The 23,244-nt window shown below is 38.7% G+C and overlaps 1 pseudogene; it reads right to left on the bottom strand.

Annotated features, from left to right (window-relative positions):
• Positions 1–1,022: 1,022 nt before the first annotated feature.
• Positions 1,023–6,497, bottom strand: LOC125784906 (uncharacterized; annotated as a pseudogene).
• Between the last annotated feature and the right edge of the window lie 16,747 nt (positions 6,498–23,244).

Raw genomic sequence — 23,244 nt, forward strand, 5'->3', positions numbered from 1 at the left:
AGTTGGAGCTGCTGATGTTAAAACATACATGCAGCAATTTTTCTAAAAGAAAGGTAACGGTAGTCTAATCATGGAAACTGTGATGAGATTTTTCTGATAGCTGCTTAAAAATACTCCGAAATAAAACACACAGATTAAACCTTTTAAAATAAAAAAAAAAATACAGCTTGTGACTCAGTTTAACTAGAAATGTGGAGAGGACCGACATTAACTGAACTGATCAGGGGTGGAGTGATCAAAAGGAATTAGTATTAATTAAAAAATATTGTGTAGGCCCCTTAGGACTAATTTTTACTGATGGAATATATCTGGTCCATGTCCTTTTAGTAAAAGCTCATAATACCATTTTTAGGTCACCAACAGTCATATTGCAGAATTTGTGCACTCTTTGTTCAATTTTAAATCCATTAAATAAATAAAAAATATATCATATAAAAGAGTGCATTTATTACAAAAAAAGACATGAAATCTTAAATAAAAAAAAGATATAGAAAAGGGTTTTTAATTTGGCTGTATTAAAAGAATGACATATGTAGGAATGTCCACAACATGTTCAGATTCTGATAATCTAATTGTAGTGTGTAAGTGGTTCACATGTGGTTATTTTAGATTTTTTGTAAACCTGTTTTAAAATGTAAGAGATACTGAACCTTCGTTGGGCTGGTGGGACGGCTTTAAGCGGACAGAGGAAAATATCCCTTATTTTTAAATCTAAAACTTGACAGGTATGGGTAAACATGGAGGAACAGACCCACACAGCTTGTACTCCTCTCTCCCTGGCCTTACTAACTCCATTGAACTGTGACTCAGCAGTTGAGGCCCCTCCCAGATTAGGTAGACCTATAGGAACGGTCTTTCCAACAGGAGGAATCCATGTTGCAGTGACATAGCTATTATCTGACCAAACCTTGATACCCTATGACCACAACCAATCACTAAATACTGACACAAACTGAATTAATTTAACTTTAAATGTTTAATTTAAACTTTTCTGCAATCTTACCTGCCATTCCCCCACTTGTTCAATTAGCTTCAAACAGCAATTTAAAATCTGTAGAGAACCACAGTCCACAATTAAGGCAAAGAACACTTATTTACTTAATTCGATATTTTTGTTTTAATTCAGTTCTTACCGCTCCTTCAACTTCGCTCTCCAAGACCAACTGCAGAAAAATCATCTCGCATCAGAGTGGTGGAAAAGACATGCAAAATTTGTTCTTGGGAATCATTCTCTTTCAGTACAGCAGAAAGCGTTTGAAAAAGATATTTAAAAAGATATTCATTATAATTAGGTAGATATCTTTCATCATCATTCCCCAACAAATATACTGATTAAAATACATTACATAAGAATAAATATACTTTTTACCTTTTTACCTCTTACCTTCTACTCTTTTATTAAATGGCCATTCCCAGCATGTCCGGTTTGCTGTTACATCTTTTAGGCTTGTCACAGACAGATTTTTTTTCATTTGGCCACACAATTCCAGTGTGTAAACCTTCACATGGAAGACAGACAAGACAGACAGACACACAGTAATAACAAAAACAAAAATGTTGAAAGTCATGTAGCTGCCAAAATAAATAAAAAAAGACACCATTTTTGGTCAACCATTTTACCTAAAAATGCTTGACCATGATTGTCAAGATTTATCCGAGTGCTGCCCAGGTGTTTTGAGAGATGTGCCAAGAATGTGTTGTTTCTCTTAACATTATAGTGGTGTAGCAGGTTTCTCATTAGGAAAACATGATTTGTTGGCTTCATGACATTTAGAAAGTTGTTGTTATTTTCTCATCTGAGAAAACAATTGTTCAGCACTCTGAGAGTTCACTCTTACAGCTAATTCTGGCACAAGCTGTATTTTTCTAAGCTTGTCACGTGGATCTTTACTGTTGGACTCATGGAAACAGTCATAGAGCACATAGAGTTCAGACGAGCCAGTTAAAGGGTGCCCATTTAAATCTGCTGGTGACTTCTTCTCCTTGAGCCATTTCAAATGCACTTTTGTTTTCCCTTCTTCTGCTGACGTTATATTATCCTCCGTGGGGGCTAGAAGGCAATCTTCATGAGGGCTAAAGGGTATGTTCTCTGGCTGCCTGAGATTAGCGTGACTGGCTAGACCCCTTGCATAATCATAAATTGTCACGTTTGGAAGGTGTTTTCATGACAGCAGCAGGTCAGTAAAACCCCTTGGACTTTCTGCTCTTACAAGGAACTTGATGCTGTACACCACATTGCAGAGGCACATAATAATAGCCCAACCACCTAGTTAAAAAGATAATTGGAAATTAGACAAATATTAGCATTAAGATTTATGTGAGTATGTTAAATACAGTGCCCTGAAAAAAGTGTTTTTACACTTACAGATTTCTTATGTTTTTTTTCACACATACATTTTAAAATCAGATAGATTAAATGGTAAATGGTAAAAAAGAAGGGTAAATATAAAGTTTTTATATGACAAATGATGATTTCATTTATGAAGGGAAAAAAATCTATCCAAACCATCCTGCCCCTAAACCTAAAAACTGCAAAAAAACAAACAAAAAAAAGTTGCCCATGCCCTTTTGGAGTAATTTTTTGAAGCCAATCACTCCTGGGAAGGTTTAATACTTTTTCACGGCACTTCCGGAATATTTTGTCATATGATGACCTGCTCTGCATTTCATGTCTCAGTCGCAGGACAAGGTCCATCTTGGATCCTGTTGTATCCAAAGAGCATGATGCACAGAGCTGTCGTACAGCAGCTACCTTTTAATTCAATAATAAAAAATATGAAAAGGTGAGTTCAGTTGTTTCCTTGGGCCACACTCCCCCTTTGTTTGTTTCACTGGTGAAGAATAGGGATGTAACAGTTGAAGCACAATTCATGGTGAGGCAATTAAATTATGAAGGTCTGGGATCCTAGGGGCAGATATAGGACATGTTTCTGAATCAAAGATTTATGTCATGGTTAATAGTGGGGTAATTAAATATGCATCTTAGAGTATATCCTGAATTGGGCAGAGTAACTGCCTCAACTATTGAGACAAGGCTTTCTACTAGAAAGTAGCAGTGCTGTAAGGAGTTGATGGCATTCAGCAATTAGAGCATTATAAAATACTGGACGCAGAACCATCTTTCCTGAGACCACAATTCCACTTCTACACAGCTCAAAACTGGTGGTTAACACCTGCCTGGTATTAGGCATGGTGCATGAGAATTTCTCCAGAGTGTCTAATTCTAATGACAATGTTTTAAAAGTATTGCTAATAATGCAGTAATACCAAGACCAAAATAATAAGCCTCACAACACTTTCTGATGCCCTACACTTCTGAGAACTGGCACAAACACAGTACATATACAATTGCCAGACAGAATGACAAACATTTTCATAGATAAGCAGAACTTGCATCACATTTTCACCCTTAAAACAACCATAATTACTTTATATAAGAATTGATGCAAACAAATACCACAAGTATAAACTAAAATGCATTAACAGACAAAGAATAATCATTTTACCTTCAATGTACCTTCAAAGTAGCTCATCCACATGTTTTTCCTCTGTGACAGGAGGTTCAGATGCAGTATGAGGACTCAATACAGTACTTTGTACTTTCTGCCATTCTGTGTTTAACACAAGGTTGGTCTTTCTCATTAATTGTCCAATCCAGGCAGCCCACAAACGAAAATCTGGATGGACAGCAAAAGGGTTGGTATTTCCACCTACCCCAAAAATGAATAGAAGAGACAGATGTATAAATACATTTTCATTTCCTTCTCTTTCCAAAATTAAATAATTAATGCAACTTTCTTTAATATTTAGTTAGTATTAGTATCAAAACTGTCAGAAAATTCAATGTTATATCTTGGATATATGTCTATCAATACTAGGTTTGAACATTATTCAGTTACTTATTAACATATTTGTAAGATAGATAGAAGTGTCTGCTAAATTACATACATGATATACAAATGTAAACTGATACCTATACATTACATGCATTAAATGGATCCAAAGTTCACTTACTTTTTACCAGACCATTTGCAATTATTTGTAGACTCCCAAAACGATTCTACATCCACCAGGCCTTCAAAATGTGGGAGGGGGGTTCTTTAAGTTCAGAGACTGCATAAATTAAAGTAAAACACAATATAGATTGCAAAAGTGAACACACCAGAACTATTGGAAGCTACATACAGACATGCGCGACAATGAATTTGTTAGTTTGCAAAAAAAGAAAAAAGGCAGGCTGCTCACTGTAGTTTATCTTTTGGTCCTCATGAAAGCAACTTTAATATAATGTTTCTATGAACTATTCAGATCAGTAAGGTCTGAGGGTCCACAGGAAAACCTTCAGCTTGCTCCATTACCCATTTGTAGAAGCCATCCTCTTTTGAACTTGTTTTTTACAGATGGTGTTGAGTTTTGTTTCAGAATTTCAATTTCCTAAAACAAAATAATATACAGATGTTTTTTTTTACAATGTTGAAAAGTGTGTTCCATCTTTAATTTTAAGGAGATCATTTAATATTACACTTTTTTATGCCACAGTACAAGTGTTTTTTTTTTTACACACCTGGCATACTAAAAACACCTTTCCTGTGTAGATCCATAATGACCACAGGAGGATGATGCCCACAGTTCACACAGAAGAAGTCATATTTGTGATCTGTTAAGGCTTCAAAGTGGAGGTAGGCATGAAGAACTTTGGTACTGCTTGGGTAAGAAGTCCCAGTGGTCGCTGAAATAGCTTTGCAAACCCTTTCAACTGCAGTGTGACACTAAAGATATAAAAAATAACACTTTAATAAATTTTAACTTAACAGCATGTACATAGAATGCAAAAGAATGAAACACAAAGTTATGGACTCCACTGGTCCATTCCTGATAACGATATATAAGACCACGAGCTGGACACTCCTTGCAATATGTTGACACACCTGAAACACATCAGAAAAGCCTTTACAGTAGTGCTTGAAAGTATTATATATATATAACAGATTTTCACACCATCTCATTATATAAATATATATTTATATAATATATATAGTTTGTCGTTTATTTACTGAGAAATGGTCCAGTATTACATTTTTGTGACTTTGCTTTCAGTATGTGGTGTAATCTGGTGTATTAAACAGTTTTACATTCAGCAACTGCTTTGGCTCAAGGTAGAATATTATTTAATTTAATTTATACATTAAATACATACCTTCAATTACGCCACATGTTGTGAATATTTTAGCTTTGCTGGTAATAAGTCGAGGTTCCTGTCGAGGTATGCTTCCTGGGCAACTCTTGCACAGCATTTAATCCGAAATAAGATGCTTAGGCAATTCCATTTCATTTAACTTCTTCTCAGGAAGAAAGGTAGGAATCTTTTTGTTTTTGAAAATGTATTTCACCATCCGTTTTAATTTTTCTTTTATCGGAGGGTATGTACATTTTTCCACTTCCTTATCTGACAAATTGTGATCCGAGTAGTTAATCTATGCCTCAGTGCTCTTTACTTTTCTGAACAATGTCCTGTTTGTTTGAAAGAGATACCATTTTCGAATTGCCTTGTGAATGCTCGATTTAGTACAATGGCAAAGCCACGTGTTTTTCTTTGCATTGTAACTAACCATGACTCTTCCCAATCTGCTATAGAATGACACTTTTGTCTTAAAGACTGATACATAAGACATATAAGATTCTCTGGACTTGTAAGCATTGCTTTTTCCGGTCTTCTCCAAACCATCTCTGTTGAACCATTTCAATCAGGACCTTTTCATATAGGACTTCGTTTTTTGCTTCAGATGAACAATATTCTATAGATTTTAAGTGATGGCACTGGCAACAATGTAATCCACTTCTTCTTTTGAAATCAATGGCACTATTGCAGATATCCATTTCACACGTAAGCTGGTGTGACGCGCCCCATGTCTTCTTTATAATATGAATGGGTATACGTGGACCTCGAACTGACTTCACCACAGCATAGACCCCATTTTCTGGGTCGATACACTGACTTTTGAAGTGAGACTTAGCTGTGATATCCCTCTCAACCTCTGAATGGGCTGTTTGCATGTGTCGTTGTAGGTTTTTCTTTAAAAGCCACAATGCACAATGTAGACACTTTATTTTCTTTTGCCTTGTCCTGCATACATGAGGTACAGGCTGGATTTGCTGGACAGGCTGGACACTCTGATGCACAGGCTGGACACTCTGATGCACAGGCTGGACACACTGAGGCACAGGCTGGACACACTGAGGCGCATGATGGACACACTGAGGCACAGGCTGGACACACTGAGGCACAGGCTGGACACACTGAGGCACAGGCTGGACACACTGAGGTGCAGGCTGGACACACTGAGGCGCATGATGGACACACTGAGGCACAGGCTGGACACACTGAGGCACAGGCTGGACACACTGAGGCGCATGATGGACACACTGAGGCGCAGGCTGGACACACTGAGGCGCATGATGGACACACTGAGGCACAGGCTGGACACACTGAGGCGCATGATGGACACACTGAGGTGCAGGCTGGACACACTGAGGTGCAGGCTGGACACACTGAGGTGCAGGCTGGACACACATTAGCACATGTACAGAAGCTCAACTTATTGCAACGCCGCCCTGCTGTATTCTATCAGTTATGTAGCATTAAACAGCTTGTGGTATGGACATGTTTACATGTTATGTACAGTACCTATGTAAGCTTCTGCATAAAGCCTATGACTTTCTCATAATTACGAGATGCTTATTTTATAATTACGACAAACTATTTCATTTTAATAACATAACTTATAAAAACGAGATTGTTTCTCATAAATATTTAATAGGAGGAAGTTGTGCAACATCCATGATTTTACATCTTTTAAACAATCCTCGATTTTCTTCATTCTCACTCTGTCATCAGGTTTGACTGATATGAAGAGCTGAGGTTCATCCGCATAACAATGAAAATTACGTCATGTTTTCTAATAACTGTGAGACATATATAATGTAAATAATAATGGTCCTAATATAGAGCCTTGTGGAATTCCATATCTTACCTTAGTATAATTGGAAGACATATCATTTATCCTTTGATAAGATTTAAACCATGATAAGGCAGTTCCAGTTACACCGACCATGTGCTCTAATTTTTCTAAAAGGATAGTATGATTCTGCTGGAGAGGTCCAGCAAATTGGCACTGAGGACTGTCCTGCAGCTATGGCAGTTTTCAATGCTTCTGTCACAGACAACAGAGCCGTCTCCGTAGAGTGTCCTTTTTTAAAACCTGATTGGTTCTGGTCCAGGAGGTCATTCTGGGAGAGTAAGTCAGAGACCTGATTTGAAACTGCTCTCTCTAGTGTTTTAGACAGAAAAGGTAGTGGTGAGACTGGTCTGTAGTTATCAACCTGGGCGGGGTTGAGAGAAGGCTTTTTAAGCAGTGGTGTCACATGCGCTTGTTTAAAAGCAGTCGGGAATACACCAGAAGTTAAAGAGGCATTGATCGTGTGAGTGATAGCTGGAATGATTGCAGGTGCAATGGTTTGCAGTAGGTCTAAAGGAACTGGGTCAAGGTGTGTGTTCCGCTGGTTTCTCCAGTTTCTATGTTCCCTGTCTTTCTTTGTTTATTTAGTTCTTTGTTTGTTTATTTTTGTATTCTTAATAAAACTACTCGCATTTGCATCCACTCTCCATGTCCTTCCCTGCTGCACCTGACATCCTCTGTCTGTGTGTGCTGTGTTTAATTGTTTGCCAGGCAGTTCCATCAAGTCAAGTCAAGCTGTTTTATTGTCAATATTTACAGCAAAAAAACATAAAGTGATAGTTGACAAAAGTACAAGTAAATAAAATTAAAAAATCCCGATTCAATTCAAAATCGTTTAATTTTTTAGGTAAATTTCAAAATTCTAGTTTGAATATGAAATGTTGTTATTATACAAGTAACACTTAAACTTCCATTATTAAAATATTAGTGTTTATATAATATAGACTTAACACAACAGTTACATTCTTCATTTAATATCATTTAATGCAGCTTAGTTAATTTTGACACCGTGCTTCACATCTCTATACAGGTTTGGAATGACCACTTTGATCAAATGTTTACATGTGGGTAAAACATAACGTGGTTCCAGAACATTAATGAGGCTTCAGAAGCCATTGTTTTCAACAATGCTGTATGAATGTATACACTAATATTTTAGTAACATTAAAGAAAAACATAACATGCTTCATAAATTTCTTAATTATTTGCAAATAAAAGTGTAAATTTTCCCATACCCACTAGTTCAGATGTGATAATACAGTAAGCATAGTGATAATAAAACCACAACAAGCAAAATGAATAAGGTAAAGAGAGAAAACTTTATTAAATTCAAAGGAAAAAGCAGCCGGTCTGACCGGAGTTCAGCTCTCTGTTGTAAGAGCCTCTTCCTCGTTTGGTAATCGTGTTTATCCCTGGGGACAAAATAATCTGAACTAGTAAAAGAGCTTCATAGAAAACACGATCATAATTCCACTATTTACACATTAAATCACTCAGTTACAGGTTAATCTACAGTTATTCCGTCTAACAGTTAAACCTGTTACACTGTACAACCGCCAGGCACTGCTTTGCGCCGGCGGGGGGTAGTTTAGTGCTCCAGCCGTGAGAGGTGCTAGGGAGGATGGTCTTGCGAGATAAAACGTGAGATGGTAAAACTGTACTCATATGGGGAAAATGGGCTAATTCTATAGATTCGGGTTTATATTAATCAATCAACCTTTATTTTAACTCGGATGTACATTGAGGGCAGCCCTCATTTTCAATGTAGCCGAGCATTTACAGAAACAGGGATTGACATAACAGAGAAAATAAAAGCTGAATTTAATTATTGTAAAATAGCAGTAGTAAAAAATAGTAAATAAATAAATAAAAAAACAGATAAAAATAAAAAAGTAGAATTAGAATAAAATAGAAAAATAAACAATAAAAAATAATAAAATTAATGATTATAATTTAAGTATACTTTAATTGACAAAAAATATAAGATCAAAAGAAAGAAAGACTAATACAACAAAAATGAGCTAAAACTAACTTGTACATAATGCAATAAAAATTCAAATAAATAAATGAACTAACAAATATAAAAGCAATAATAATAATAATAATATAATTAGTAATAACAATAAAAGAAAATCAAAATAAGATAAAAAGCAATAATACAAAACTATTAAAAATAATACAAATAATAATATAATAACTGTAAGAATAAGAATAATAAAAAATAAATAAAATGAAAATAAAATAAGGAAACAAAGGAAATAATAAAAATAAAAGAGGAACTAAAATAAAAGTTAAGAATAAATAAGATTCAGTAAAACAGGTACAGGCTGTCTGAAGGTGGTTAGATATAAATAGTTTAAAATGATTGAGTGACACCAGTGAGCTGAGTTTAGAGTGGCCTGTAGTGAATTCCAGCTCACTGGTGCACTGTAGCTAAAAGCTGATTTTCCCAGTTCACTAAAAACTTTTGGAACCTGGCAGCTGATCCAATCACTAGAGCGAGTCTGATAATTACTGTTCTTTACATTCATCAATGAAGTGATGTATTCTGGCAAATGACCGGAGAGTGTCTTATGAGTCGATATCGAATCAATCAAATGAAGATCGATTTAAATTAAAGAATTAATTTTTTAAACACACCGGTTAGAGTGTACCGGTAAGGTATGATGGGAGGGTTAAAAAGGGAATGACAATACCAGCATGAAGAGAACCCGTTGTTGGGAAATCCGCACTACCCCTTACTGCTCCAGTGCGTTCTCCCTGGATTCTTTAGATGGAAGCCCGAAGTAGAGTAGATAGAGAGAAGGGATACTTCAATATTCAGCAAATTAACAACACAGAGTTTCAAGAGAAGAGGTTCAACGATCCTTACAGTAGCAAGACCATATATCCCCAAAACCCCACCCAGACATCCTGTGTAAAGGTCAGTGAAGAAATTGGTTCTAACTGATGGAGTTACAACGTTATCTACTGATTACTACTGTTCTCTACCTGCCAACCGGCCTCATCTCTGCTGCTTACTTCTGCATTATATACTATAGACTGGACACTCAGTTTTGAGGTGTCAGCTTAACTGTCTTTTGCACATCCACCCACATACACAGTTCAGTTCAAATACCCAGGAAAATTTCACTAGTTTCAGACGCTTGGGTTGGCACAAACAAGATTACTTGCTTTTGTCTCTTAATCACAATACGTTTTTTGGATTAAATTATGCATAATTAGCTGAATAAATACATTTAATATTAATATTTAATATTTCTAACCACCATATAAACATCAGTGCAACTGTAGAGGTATTAAGCTTAAGGCTGGTAAAGTGAATCAGTGCACACAGTTCTTTAAAGTTCACAGTTGTAGGGGAATTAAAGTGGGTATGACAGTGCAGGTATAAGTAGTAGTGCAGGTATTGGGTGTATGAGCACATGGCCATTCCTTAAAGTTCCATTACTGTGTTGATTGGAGGGGGGGTTTGGAGGGGGGTGGGGGTCAGGATGCTGAGTGAGTCTGTGCTGGGGGCAGGATTGGGAGTGGGGTAGAGCAGAGAGACAGGTGAGCATTCTAACAGCCTAATGGATGAAGCTGTCTCGCAGTCTGCTGGTCCAAACCTGGAGACTCCGCAGTCTTCACCCTGATGGCAGCAGGCTGAAGAAGCTGTAAAGGCCTGACTGATCACTACATACAGAACATTTGACAAGACCTGGCTGATGTTTTAAAGATGTTCTGACTCATGTAGCCATCACAATTTAGTCCTTGTCAAAGTGTCTTAAATTTTTTCCTGCTTCCAACATTTCAACTTTAGGAACTGACTGTTCTCTTCCTGCCAATAACCCCTTATATCCACCCTTTGCTATTTAGCTAACTAACTTAGCTTACGCTAGCTTTGGTAAGATAGCTAGCTAAATAGCTAATGCTAGCTATGTTAAGATATCTAGATACGTAGGCAATGCTAGCTATGTTATAACTGTCAGCTTATCTAGTCTTTCAGTACCTCTCGCTGCTCTGCTGGGTGGGCACGTCGTTTGGCTCGTTTCTTGCGGCTCACAGCTGCTGCTGTTACAGTACCTCCAGTCGGACGGTCTGTACATCCCAGCTGCTCAGAGGAAAAATTTAAAACGGGAGAAAAAAGCCTCGGACTTCAGCTTATTTGTCCGTAAAATGACTAATGCTCCTGACTCAAAAACCCTCTCATCCACATAGTGCTCGTCTAGAAAGTGCTCGCTACTAACCGGAGGATTCTTGTGATTCAGCGGCGCTAGCCACCTCCGAAGAACAGCTGAACAGATATGAAATTACTACAGCCAGGGGCAATACAAAAGTTTAGCAATACAACCATTTTTGTTTTGGTTTGGCTTTTATTATCTATTGAGGAACTACAGTAGGCTCATAGTTTATGTTAGTGAGGCGTTCAAGAACCAGCCTCGTGACGTCACTTTCAGCGCTGGGACAAGATGGCGCTACACTTACTTAAAAAAAGACATTTAAAGTGCTTATTATTTTAATTCAGTTTCACTGACAGCTGTTAAACTTATAAGATTTGTTAGAGTAAAGATTCATCTTGTGAATTATACTAAATACCTAAAGTGCGCTTTAAAGGGCAGAAACTTACTGAATGAGTGTAGGAGACTACTATTCTCTAATTTAATTGATTACTCAAAACCGCAATCATGGGTAAGACTGCCGAACTGACTGCTGTCCAGAAGGCCATCATTGACACCCTCAAGCAAGAGGGTAAGACACAGAAAGAAATTTCTGAACGAATAGGCTGTTCCCAGAGTGCTGTATCAAGGCACCTCAGTGAAGTCTGTGGGAAGAAAAAAGTGTGGCAGAAAATGCTGCACAACGAGAAGAGGTGACCGGACCCTGAGGAAGATTGTGGAGAAGGGCCGATTCCAGACCTTGGGGGACCTGCGGAAGCAATGGACTGAGTCTGGAGTAGAAACATCCAGAGCCACCGTGCACAGGCATGTGCAGGAAATGGGCTACAGGTGCCGCATTCCCCAGGTCAAGCCACTTTTGACCCAGAAACAGCGGCAGAAGCGCCTGACCTGGGCTACAGAGAAGCAGCACTGGACTGTTGCTCAATTTGCATTGCATGTCATTCGGAAATCAAGGTTCCAGAGTCTGGAGGAAGACTGGGGAGAAGGAAATGCCAAAATGCCTGAAGTCCAGTGTCAAGTACCCACAGTCAGTGATGGTCTGGGTGCCATGTCAGCTGCTGGTGTTGGTCCACTGTGTTTTATCAAGGGCAGGGTTAATGCAGCTAGCTATCAGGAGATTTTAGAGCACTTCATGATTCCATCTGCTAAAAAGCTTTATGGAGATGAAGATTTCATTTTTCAGCACGACCTGGCACCTGCTCACAGTGCCAAAACCACTGGTAAATGGTTTACTGACCATGGTATTACTGTGCTCAATTGGCCTGCCAACTCTCCTGACCTGAACCCCATAGAGAATCTGTGGGATATTGTAAAGAGAAAGTTTAGAGACGCAAGACCCATCACTCTGGATGAGCTTAAGGCCGCTATCAAAGCATCCTGGGCCTCCATAACACCTCAGCAGCGCCACAGGCTAATTGCCTCCATGCCACGCCGCATTGAAGCAGTCATTTCTGCAAAAGGATTCCAGACCAAGTATTGAGTGCATAACTGAACATAATTATTTGAAGGTTCACTTTTTTGTATTAAAAACACATTTATTTTATTGGTCGGATGAAATATGCTATTTTTTTTTAGATAGGGATTTTTGATTTTTCTTTACTTTTTTGCCAAAATCATCAATATTAAAATAATAAAAGTCTTGAACTACTTCAGTTGTGTGTAATGAATCTAAAATATATGAAAGTCTAATGTTTATCAGTACATTACAGAAAATAATGAACTGTATCACAATATGCTATTTTTTAGAAGGGCCTGTATATATAATTAATATATAAAAATATCTGTAAACAACTTAGAGCACATGTAGGTTTACTGGTGGTTTTGACAGTAAATAAAATGGCTACATTTTTGTGCGTTGTGTTCTGTGTGTGTGTGTGTGTGTGTGTGTGTGTATGTGTGTGTGTGTGTCTGTGGACACTGTGCACTGCTGGTCAGTGTTTTGACTCTGCCGAGGTTATTTCAGAGAACACTAATAAGATGTAAGGGGATTAACCTAAGGTCCTTACACTCACACTCTGTAAATCAATGAAACACACACACACACACACACACACAGTACTGCTAAGTATGTTCTCCCACAAATAGACCTTCTATTCACAGGACACGATGATCACACTTGTTCTGTTATATCACACCAAAAGCGTATAACGTTGGGAATATCAGGGGATTTTAGGAGTTTTTGTTCAGGAAGTTTACTGAACGCTGAAATGCTTTTAAACACAGTGTTTTCAATAGGATGTGCAGTGCAGATCTAAACATAGTAAACTGAGTCGCGCGGCTGCAAGTAGTGAACACAGCACAGACCACGTGTGTAAACAGAATGAAACAGACAGTGTTTGTTCATAGTTGTGGTAATTAGCGTTCTCTGGTTAATATATCAGATTAAGCTCAAATAAAAAGATGATATTTAATATATATATATACACACACATAGAGAGCGACAGAATATATATATATATATATGATATATACAGTCATATGAAAAAGTTTGGGCACCCCTATTAATCTTAATCATTTTTAGTTCTGAAAATGTGGGTGTTTCATTTGATATAACTTTGATATATGGACACAGTAATATTTCAGGATTGAAATGAGGTTTGTTGTACTAACAGAAAATGTGCAATATGCATTAAACCAAAATTTGACCGGTGTAAAAGTATGGGCACCCTTATCATTTTATTGATTTGAAAACTCCTAACTACTTTTTACTGACTTACTGAAGCAGAAAATTGGTTTGGTAACCTCATTGAGCTTTGAACTTCATAGCCAGGTGTATCCAATCATGAGAAAAGGTGTTTAAGGTGGCCAATTGCAAGTTGTTCTCCTATTTGAATCTCCTCTGAAGAGTGGCATCATGGGCTCATCAAAACAACCTGCAAATGATCTAAAAACAAAGATTGTTCAACATAGTTGTTCAGGGGAAGGATACAAAAAGTTGTCTCAGAGATTTAACCTGTCAGTTTCCACTGTGAGGAACATAGTAAGGAAATGGAAGACCACAGGGACAGTTCTTGTTAAGCCCAGAAGTGGCAGGCCGAGAAAAATATCAGAAAGGCAGAGAAGAAGAATGGTGAGAACAGTCAAGGACAATCCACAGACCACCTCCAAAGAGCTGCAGCATCATCTTGCTGCAGATGGAGTCACTGTGCATCGGTCAACAATACAGCGCAGAAATGGCTTCTTTCGCATCACTCTCCCATACAGCTTCTCCTTGTGCAAAGTGCACTGTATTGTTGTATTGTTGTCAATTTTTGGTTTAATGCATATTGCACATTTTCTGTTAGTACAATAAACCTCATTTCAATCCTGAAATATTACTGTGTCCATCAGTTATTAGATATATTAAACTGAAATGGCTGTTGCAAACACCCAAATATTTAGAACTAAAAATGATTAAGATTAATAGGGGTGCCCAAACTTTTTCATATGACTGTATATATATATATATATATACATGTATGATAAATCTGACCTGTGAGGTTGTTTGAACTATGATGAAAAAAATACATAATAATAATAAAATGCCTCTCGACAGATTTTTTGTACATTCCTCCCCTGTCTCTCTCTCGTGCTCGGCGTGTCTTTAGTTTTCTTTATTAAGGCAGTTTTTCCCGGCCGCATCCCAATTCACTAGCTGGGGCAGCGGTCTGCACAGATCTGAATGGCAGAGGGAAGCATTTGGTGATTGGTCTGTGCGTTTACTGCGCCGCAAAACACACACTGCAGCGACGAAATGCATTTTTTTGCGAACGAGGCAAAGCGAGCGGCAAAAAGTTGAGATATTTTCAACTTTATGCAAATGAGAAGCAAGTTTCGCTGGGCGGTAGCCAATCAGCGCCACACGGACAGGGCTTCAGCACCACACACACCACAGGCTGAAATACAGAGTGAGAAAACGGAGGAGAGGCTGATTACAGATTTTTCAAGCTTTTTTGTGCATATTCTTGCTGGTGACAGATAAACTGCTTGCTCTTTCAGGCGGCACGCCCCAAAGCGGAGAGAGTAAGGCGTAGAAAGCGACTGGGAGCGATGCCGCGTCGCCACAGTGTGAACAAGAAAAGTTACGCCGCTTTAAATGAACACTGTAGTTTTTCAGTTTAGGTCCGCATTGGACAACGTCTGGGTCCGGACCGCGGTCCGCCTATTAGTTACCCCTGCTCTAGATGGTCTCTGCTCCGAACGTGATTACTGTTTTCATATCTGGTCAATCAAAGCGCACGAAGGGTACAAACAAACCAGAGAGCGTTTTTAACCGGACCAAATTGTGCTGGTGTGAAAACGCCCTAAGTTCAGATTCACACAGGTTCAGTGGGAAATACTTAGTGCTTTAATGCAACTGTGTTAACATTACATTCTAAACTTTATTGTCAGTTGAGTTTTCATTACATACTTGATGTTATTAAATCTTAGATCTCAGCGTACTTTTTTTAAATGACATAATTATTTTTCTTTTACCACATTAATAGCTCTAAATAGCCCATGTCCCAAATTGACCCCAATTTTGGAATGTGTTGCAGGCATAAAATGAAAAAAAAGAAATATCTGTCTGCAGTGAAGTAAAAGTCAAAGTGAACATACAAAACTCTGCATTTTTTTCTAAAGCCCTATCAAGGATTAGTTTCTCAGAGGGACGTCTATTATTTCATACTTCTACTCAGTGATAAAACTCTTGCATCCGGACTGCAATTGAAAAAACAGGAGGACCAGTGACTTTTTTGGTTTTCTTGGTCACGTGACATTGCATTCAGTAGGTCCTCCTTTTTCACTTGCTGCTGTGTTAATGTGGATCGCCATGAAAACGTGTTTCCAAAGTGTAATTACATTGCGTGGCAGTGGACAAATTTTATTATTTATTATTTCTTTTGTATTAAACATGAGGTGATGAAAATGTGATTCCAGATGGGACTAAAATTACCGGAGGACCACAGAGTTCAGCAAAAAACAGTAGAGAAAATTACCCCAGGATCCCCTTAGAAACTAATCCCATCCGGATTGTGCTTTATTTGGGGTTTTAAAAAAGTCTAGAACCTTGTGTTTTGTATTATGTAGAATTTTTTTTTATACATCACTGGATCCTCTGAATTGCGAGGTTAAAAAAAGTAATATTTTTAAGGAGTTCCTGAACACACACAGGACTTTATGATTTTATGATTGCAAAACTCAAAATCTTGGTAAGGTCAAACTTAATAAGCACAAAGGGGTCATAAACAAAGGAAATGAGTGCTGGAAACTCACTGTTAAGGTTTATTTTTTACTGTAACTTAGTGAGAATTGCCAATAAAGGATTGTACAATTACAAATTCACTCTGGAGAAAGATATTGATACTTAGAAAAGACGTCTGAAACAACCTAATTGGGACTAGAATCAGCCCTTATCTGAAGGTCTGGGGGACGTCAATATTGAACGTGCGGACGACGTCGGAAAAAAGACGTCATCTGGCATCACAGTCTGCACCTTCAGGAGACCAACATTGGACGTGCAAAAATTACCTAGAAAAGATTACGTTTCAACGTCTCTTTGTTTAGTGGGAGGTACTCTGCTGCTGTCAAACAATGCTACAGAACATTTTACTGGAACACAAAACAGCTTCACCACCTTCTGGTACTAGTTATGCACATTCGTTACACACCATGTTTACAATAAATTGCATTATAATCCCCCTCATTTTTTCTAAAACACTTCAATCTGCCAACAACCACTGAACGCAATGGATAAATTACATTAATTAACCCTATCATATCACTATGTTGATTTTAAATGGACTCCTCTGTTGTATATACATGTATATATATATATATATATATATATATCATATCATATCATATATATTATATATAAATCTGACTGAGTGTGAAGGTTTTACTACGGTGAAAAGTGCATCTGTACAAAGCATACAGACAACATACACCTATTTCTATCTATTCCAGTGTTTAAAGTAAATTCATACAGTAAATAACTGTTTAAAGATATTCCATTATAAAACTCTGTATATACACCTGTATACACCTGTGTTTTTACTGCTGTGTTGTGACATATAGAATCGTCTCAATACATTTAAACAACAATGTTTTTAATACAGAACATTGCTAAATATTAAATAAATAACTGCAATTGCCAGTCAGCTCAACTACTGCTTCATGTAATGAACAGAAACATCCTGCAGATGATCACTTCCAATCAAGGCTCTCAATCACTGTGAAATTGGAAATGGAAAATGGGCTATTTCTGCAAAATCTATCTATGTTTTAAGTTTATGCATGTTTCTCTCACTGTCTGACATGAAATCAGAATAAATCTTTCCTGTTTTAGGTCAATTATGATTAATATTTTTTTAGATTTGCCAAATGCCAGAATAATAAGAGAGAGAGAGTTTTTAAGATATTTTTATTACTTTCTGCAAAGTCAAAAGTTTACATACATTTCATTAGTTTGGTAGCATTGCCCTTAAACCATATGACTTGGGTGAATCGTTTTGGATATCTTCCTCCTGACAGAACTGGTATAACTGAGGCGTGTTTGTAGGTCACCTTGCTCACACCTGCCTTTTCAGCTTTGCTCATTCATTTTTAATTAGAATGAGATCAGGGCTTTGTGATGGCCACTTCAAAACATTGACTTTGTTATCCTTTTTGTAACCAGGTTGGCAGTCCACAATTCTCTTCATGATATCTTGGCTGATTTCTTTTGACTTTTCCATGATGTTATACAAAGAAGCATTATGTTTCTGGTGTGCCTTAAAAAGCCTTTGGTTTGTGCCTTCCAAAAACATGACATCATATGGGCTCTACCATACTGTTTAAAGACTTAGTAATCTTAGTTCATGTAGATGTAACCCAGGTTACTAAAGCTGACACCCTTTAGAGAAATTACCCCTAGTAAGTATTATAGATTATCAAGTCCTAACGAATAAGATGAAAATAATAAAATATTAATTAATTAAAATATTAAAGAACTAAAAATATAATTAATAGGAATTTCTTTGTGAATTGAAATTAGAAAAAAAAAAGAACTAAATAATTATTTCAGAAAATACTTATTTTAAAAATAAGGCAACTATTTCTTTAAATCTGACCAGCAGTGGTAATAGGACAACCCCTATCGCGCCAATTTTATCCAGTAGAAACCCTGAAACAGATCACGCCACTATTTTAACCAATAGATAACTCTGAAGCAGCCTACTGCGCGGGAAGACCAACCAATCAGCAGCTTAGTAAGTTAGTCTAGTACCCCCTGTGTGGAAAACGCATTCACTCTTGAGTTGGAAGCTGAACCGTGCGGATCGCGGCACAGCTATCGCGCTGAGAATAGAAAGCTACGTTGAGATATAAGTACCTCATACGTGAGTAATGCTTATTAGCCATCGGTACTAACGCTAGACGGCTAACAAGCAGTTCGGTCGTGTAAACCGGCGAGAGGATTTGTAACAGAGACGGAGTTATTCCGAGCGGGGAGCGAGTCTGTACAGCGGATCGCTTCGTCATCGCCGAGGTGAGCCGAGTGTACCGCGGATCGCTTAGTCATCGCCGCGGTGAGCCGAGTCTGTACAGCGGATCGCTTAGTCATCGCTGCGGGACACAGAGTCTTCACCGCGATCGCTTTGTCATCACCGCAAGGAGCCGATTCTTCGCTGTGAATCGTTTCGTCGCCCGAGCGGGAGCCGAGTCCTTGACGCGGATCCCAGACTAACAAAAAATAAAAGAATTCCGGATCGGATTTGGTGAGTTCTACACTTTAAAAGCTGGTATTTTGGTTGGTTTTACGTGCATAGGTGAAGGTATAACTGTTTAGCTAAGCTAATAAGAGTGGGTTAAGCAAATCTTTTTCAATTGTACCCTTTTTTTTTCTGATGAGTTAAGGCTGTAATTCTGTAATGTTTAATACTACTGTGCTGTGATATATTAACGCTAAGTTTGGGATGTTAGATGTGTAACCAGAGACATAAGAACCTAAAAGGCTACTGTAAATAGTTGTTAAATGTTAGGAAAAAAAAAACTCTGATTGAGCACTAAAAGCCATGTTTCATATGAATAGGCCAGTTTCCCTGGGGATGAATCTTACTGATCTGCTCTGACCTGCCGCCTGGGTGCGAGAGTCCAGTCGAGTGGGACACGAGCTGGCGAGCCACGGTCCACGGAACTTCGTACCCGAGCATTGATTCTGAGTATCCCATATTTTTGAGGTTGGACTGTTTTTCCAACTACTCTGAGTGAGTTACACTGCGCTAAACATAATAGACTGAAGTTCTCTAATCTCTAAAGGTTACTGGAAGCGCTAAACCTTCACTAGAGACTTTTATCTTGTTGAAATCCACACCTTTACTATATTTCTTTTATTGAATTTAATTGAATGATTGGGTTGAATTCTTTTGAACTTAATTTACTGTTGAATCATTTATTTTTGTTATTTTGTTATTTTGGTTAATTGTTTGGTTATATTGTTACTGTGAAACATTGGGAATCATTTATTCTGTTGGAAAAAGAAATCTGAGACTGAAAACTGTGTAAATTATATTATAGAATAATATAAATACCATACTTACCTCTTAACCTGCAAAATAGACAATACCTACCTTAAATACTTACCATAATTCCCTAATTATACTTACCTTAGATATTGATCCAAAACCCCTAGCTTAAAACCTAAAATAAGGAAAAGAAACCGATGATTAAAAACCCTAATAAAACCTAAAATACTAACATTGAGGACTGAGTAATAAAATAGTAAATACTTTCTAAATATATATCTAAAATATTATAAACGTCTAACACTGGGTATTATGTAAAATATTTATAGAAAGAGGGAAACAAAATTGATACATACCTCTTGGTGAATACCATTGTTTATTATTTGTTTTATTGTGATACTGTGTTTTCTTTGATCTTTTTTTTTTATTTTATTTCCTTACCCCCTACCCTGTTTACCTATTGAGACCCCTATTTTTAAAGTTTTAATACAATTTCTGTAATTTTACCCCAGTTTAATTTTGTGTCTTTATTATTGCTGCTTCACGAGCGAACCTAAACTGGTCCATCAGTTCCCTTTGTCCATTCTAAAATTAAACTTACCTGTAGTCACCTCTAGGGAGCGCTACAGAGCTTGGCGAGCCAGCCAGGAGCAGTTAACACTAAAAGACACTAAAATAAAAGCCTCTGCCCAACTTACTATAATTATTCAAATTAGAGTGCCTTGTCAACTAACAGATAACCTAAATAGCCAACATGGAATTAATAGAACAAGAAGCTGTTGTGGTGGCAAACTCAGTCCTCGTTAGTGGTCTAACCGAAACTGAAACTGATAATGATCTAACTACCTACTTAGAGCAGCATGGTCCCATCAGTCGAGTACTCCGCATTGATGACCCAACATCCTCATTTCATAGAGCTGTAGTAGTTGAGTTCAAAACTGCTCATGCTTTGAAAACACTTAAAGCACTTCCACACACCTATCATAGCCCTAGCCAAGAAGGTGTTGCTTATCACCTAAAAGCCCTAGCCACAGTGTATGCACCTTCAGCCGCTGAACGCGCCACCCACTGCTTCCTGGAAGAATTAAGGAAACTCTCAAATAAGAGTGGTAAACCGTTCTCTGAACTCCTACAAGAACACCTCTCCCTGTGCAGTGAGTCGAGCATACCTAAACCAGTTCATGATGATACCAGTGTAGAACACCCAGCAGCTGCTGTTGTGAGTGATGTTCCATCGATTCATCAAGCACCTTCTTATTCACACCGCCCAAGTGCCGTATCAACTGACTCTGGAACACAAGCCAGTGCAAGTGTAAACATCCCATTGTGCGATGCAAACCCACCTGCAGTACAGCGCGTCGTCGTTGAGCATATAGTGAGAAGTGAAGAAGCTGCTTCTCATTCCCATGCAACCATAAAACTCCGAACCTTCTCAGGAAGAATTCCTCATCCCGCTCATGAGGTAGATTACGACACTTGGCGTAACAATGTCGAACTTCTCCTGAGAGACCCTGTCTTGTCAGATTTACACCGAGCCCGTAAGATTCTGGATAGTCTTCTGCCTCCAGCCGCCCACCTTGTAAAGCATTTAGGCCCGATGTCTGCACCCAAGGCCTACCTCGAGTTGCTTGATTCAGCTTTTGCCACGATTGAGGAGGGCGATGAACTTTTTGCAAAATTTCTAAATACTCTGCAAGACGCAAACGAGAAGCCATCGGAATATTTCCAGAGGCTGCATTCAGTGATGAATAGAGTTACGAAGCAAGGAGTTGTACCTGCTGTTGAAGCTGATAAACAGATACTGCGTCAGTTCTGTCGCGGATGCTGGGACAATGGGTTGATCGCTGACCTCCAGTTAGAGCAGAGGAAACATGAGCCCCCACCACTCTCTGAAATGTTACTCCTGCTACGTACGGAAGAAGAGAAGCAAGTAGCCAAGGAGAGACGGATGAAAAAACACCTTGGAGCTGTTAAGCACCGCATTGGCTCTCATGCTATTCAGGCAACGAAGGAGGCTGAAGGAAAAGAAGAATCACTGACCAAGATGGTGAAGGAGCTAAAGACACAGATGGGTGAGTTTCATGGACACCTCAAGGCCTTAAGATCTCAAAAGAATCCCACTCCTTCTGAAGATATGTCCGAGTTGAGAAACCAAGTTGTTCAGCTTCAGAGTCAAGTAGCACGTCTACAAACCAGTTGCACCTCTGAGAAGAAAGAACTACGCCAGGATGACAAGGTGAGACGACCTAACAAAACTGTGAGACATAATCCTCCAACCACTGTCTCTAAGCCAGCTGATGGGAGGCCCAGAGCCTGGTATTGTTTTTCGTGTGGCGAAGATGGACATATAGCTGCTTCATGCCAGTCTGTCCCGAATCCATCTTTAGTGGCCACTAAAAGAAAACATCTGAAGGAAAAACAACGAGCGTGGGACTTGGGAGAAACCTCCGAACCCTCTTTAAACTGATGTCAGGCTCTGTCGAGGGACGGATGGAGGCTGACCATGTGAAAAGTCCCCACCCTTACAAGATGTCAGCAAAGAGTAATGCTGTTCATGCAACTTCACAAAACCAACTACCGCATAGGCTGGTAGGAACCAAATGTACTTCCCGAGTAACTATCAATGGTCACAGCCACGATTGCCTTCTGGACACCGGATCTCAAGTCACCACAGTTCCTCAGTCATTTCATGAAACCTGGTTGCCCCACATAAGTGTTAAACCCCTTAGTGATTTGCTTGAAGTAGAAGCAGCGAACGGACAGCTTGTACCATATCATGGATACATCGAACTGACCATCACATTTCCCAAAGAGATATTGGGCACCACTCTGACTATCCCCACCCTAGCCCTGGTAGTTCCAGATGCAAATGGCTCAACCCAGTCTTCTGTACTGATCGGTACCAACACCTTAGATGCCCTCTATGAGAGCTACTGTGAAGGTAGCCCAGAAAAACCTCTTCCACATCGCTATGGGTATAAGATGGTACTGCAAACGCTTGAAATCCGACACAAGCAAACAGACGACAGCCGAGTAGGAGATGTACGACTCTCCAGCCAAGAACCACGCGTCATTCCTGCACGTCAAAGTTTAGTGTTAGAGGGTTCAGTGACCACCAAAAACCCAGAGACCAGAGTCGTCATACAACAACCCACTACTCCTCTTCCAGGAGGGCTGATAATCACAAGTAGTTTACTTACCTTACCTAGCAAGCCCCGTGCCAGATTGCCAGTAATGTTGAGGAATGAATCAGATCACGACATAGTGCTTATGCCCAAACGAGTTATAGCTGAGCTACATGCAGTGCAGCAGGTTGTCCCTAGTGTAACCCCTGCAGAGAAATTAGCTTCAAAATCCCAATCATCTACCCCTACTCCAGGAGTGCAGATTGACTTTGCTGATTCTCCCATTCCCGAAAGATGGAAAGAAAGGATAACTCAAAAGCTTAATGCCATCCCTGAAGTTTTCGCACACCACGATCTTGACTTTGGTCATTCAAGCAAAATAAGACACCACATCAGACTAAATGATGAGACTCCCTTTAAACAAAGGGCCAGACCCATACACCCCCAAGACATCAATGCTGTGCGCCAACACCTGGAA

This window comes from Astyanax mexicanus, chromosome 20 (assembly GCF_023375975.1).
Source record: "Astyanax mexicanus isolate ESR-SI-001 chromosome 20, AstMex3_surface, whole genome shotgun sequence".
Lineage (NCBI taxonomy): Eukaryota > Metazoa > Chordata > Actinopteri > Characiformes > Acestrorhamphidae > Astyanax > Astyanax mexicanus.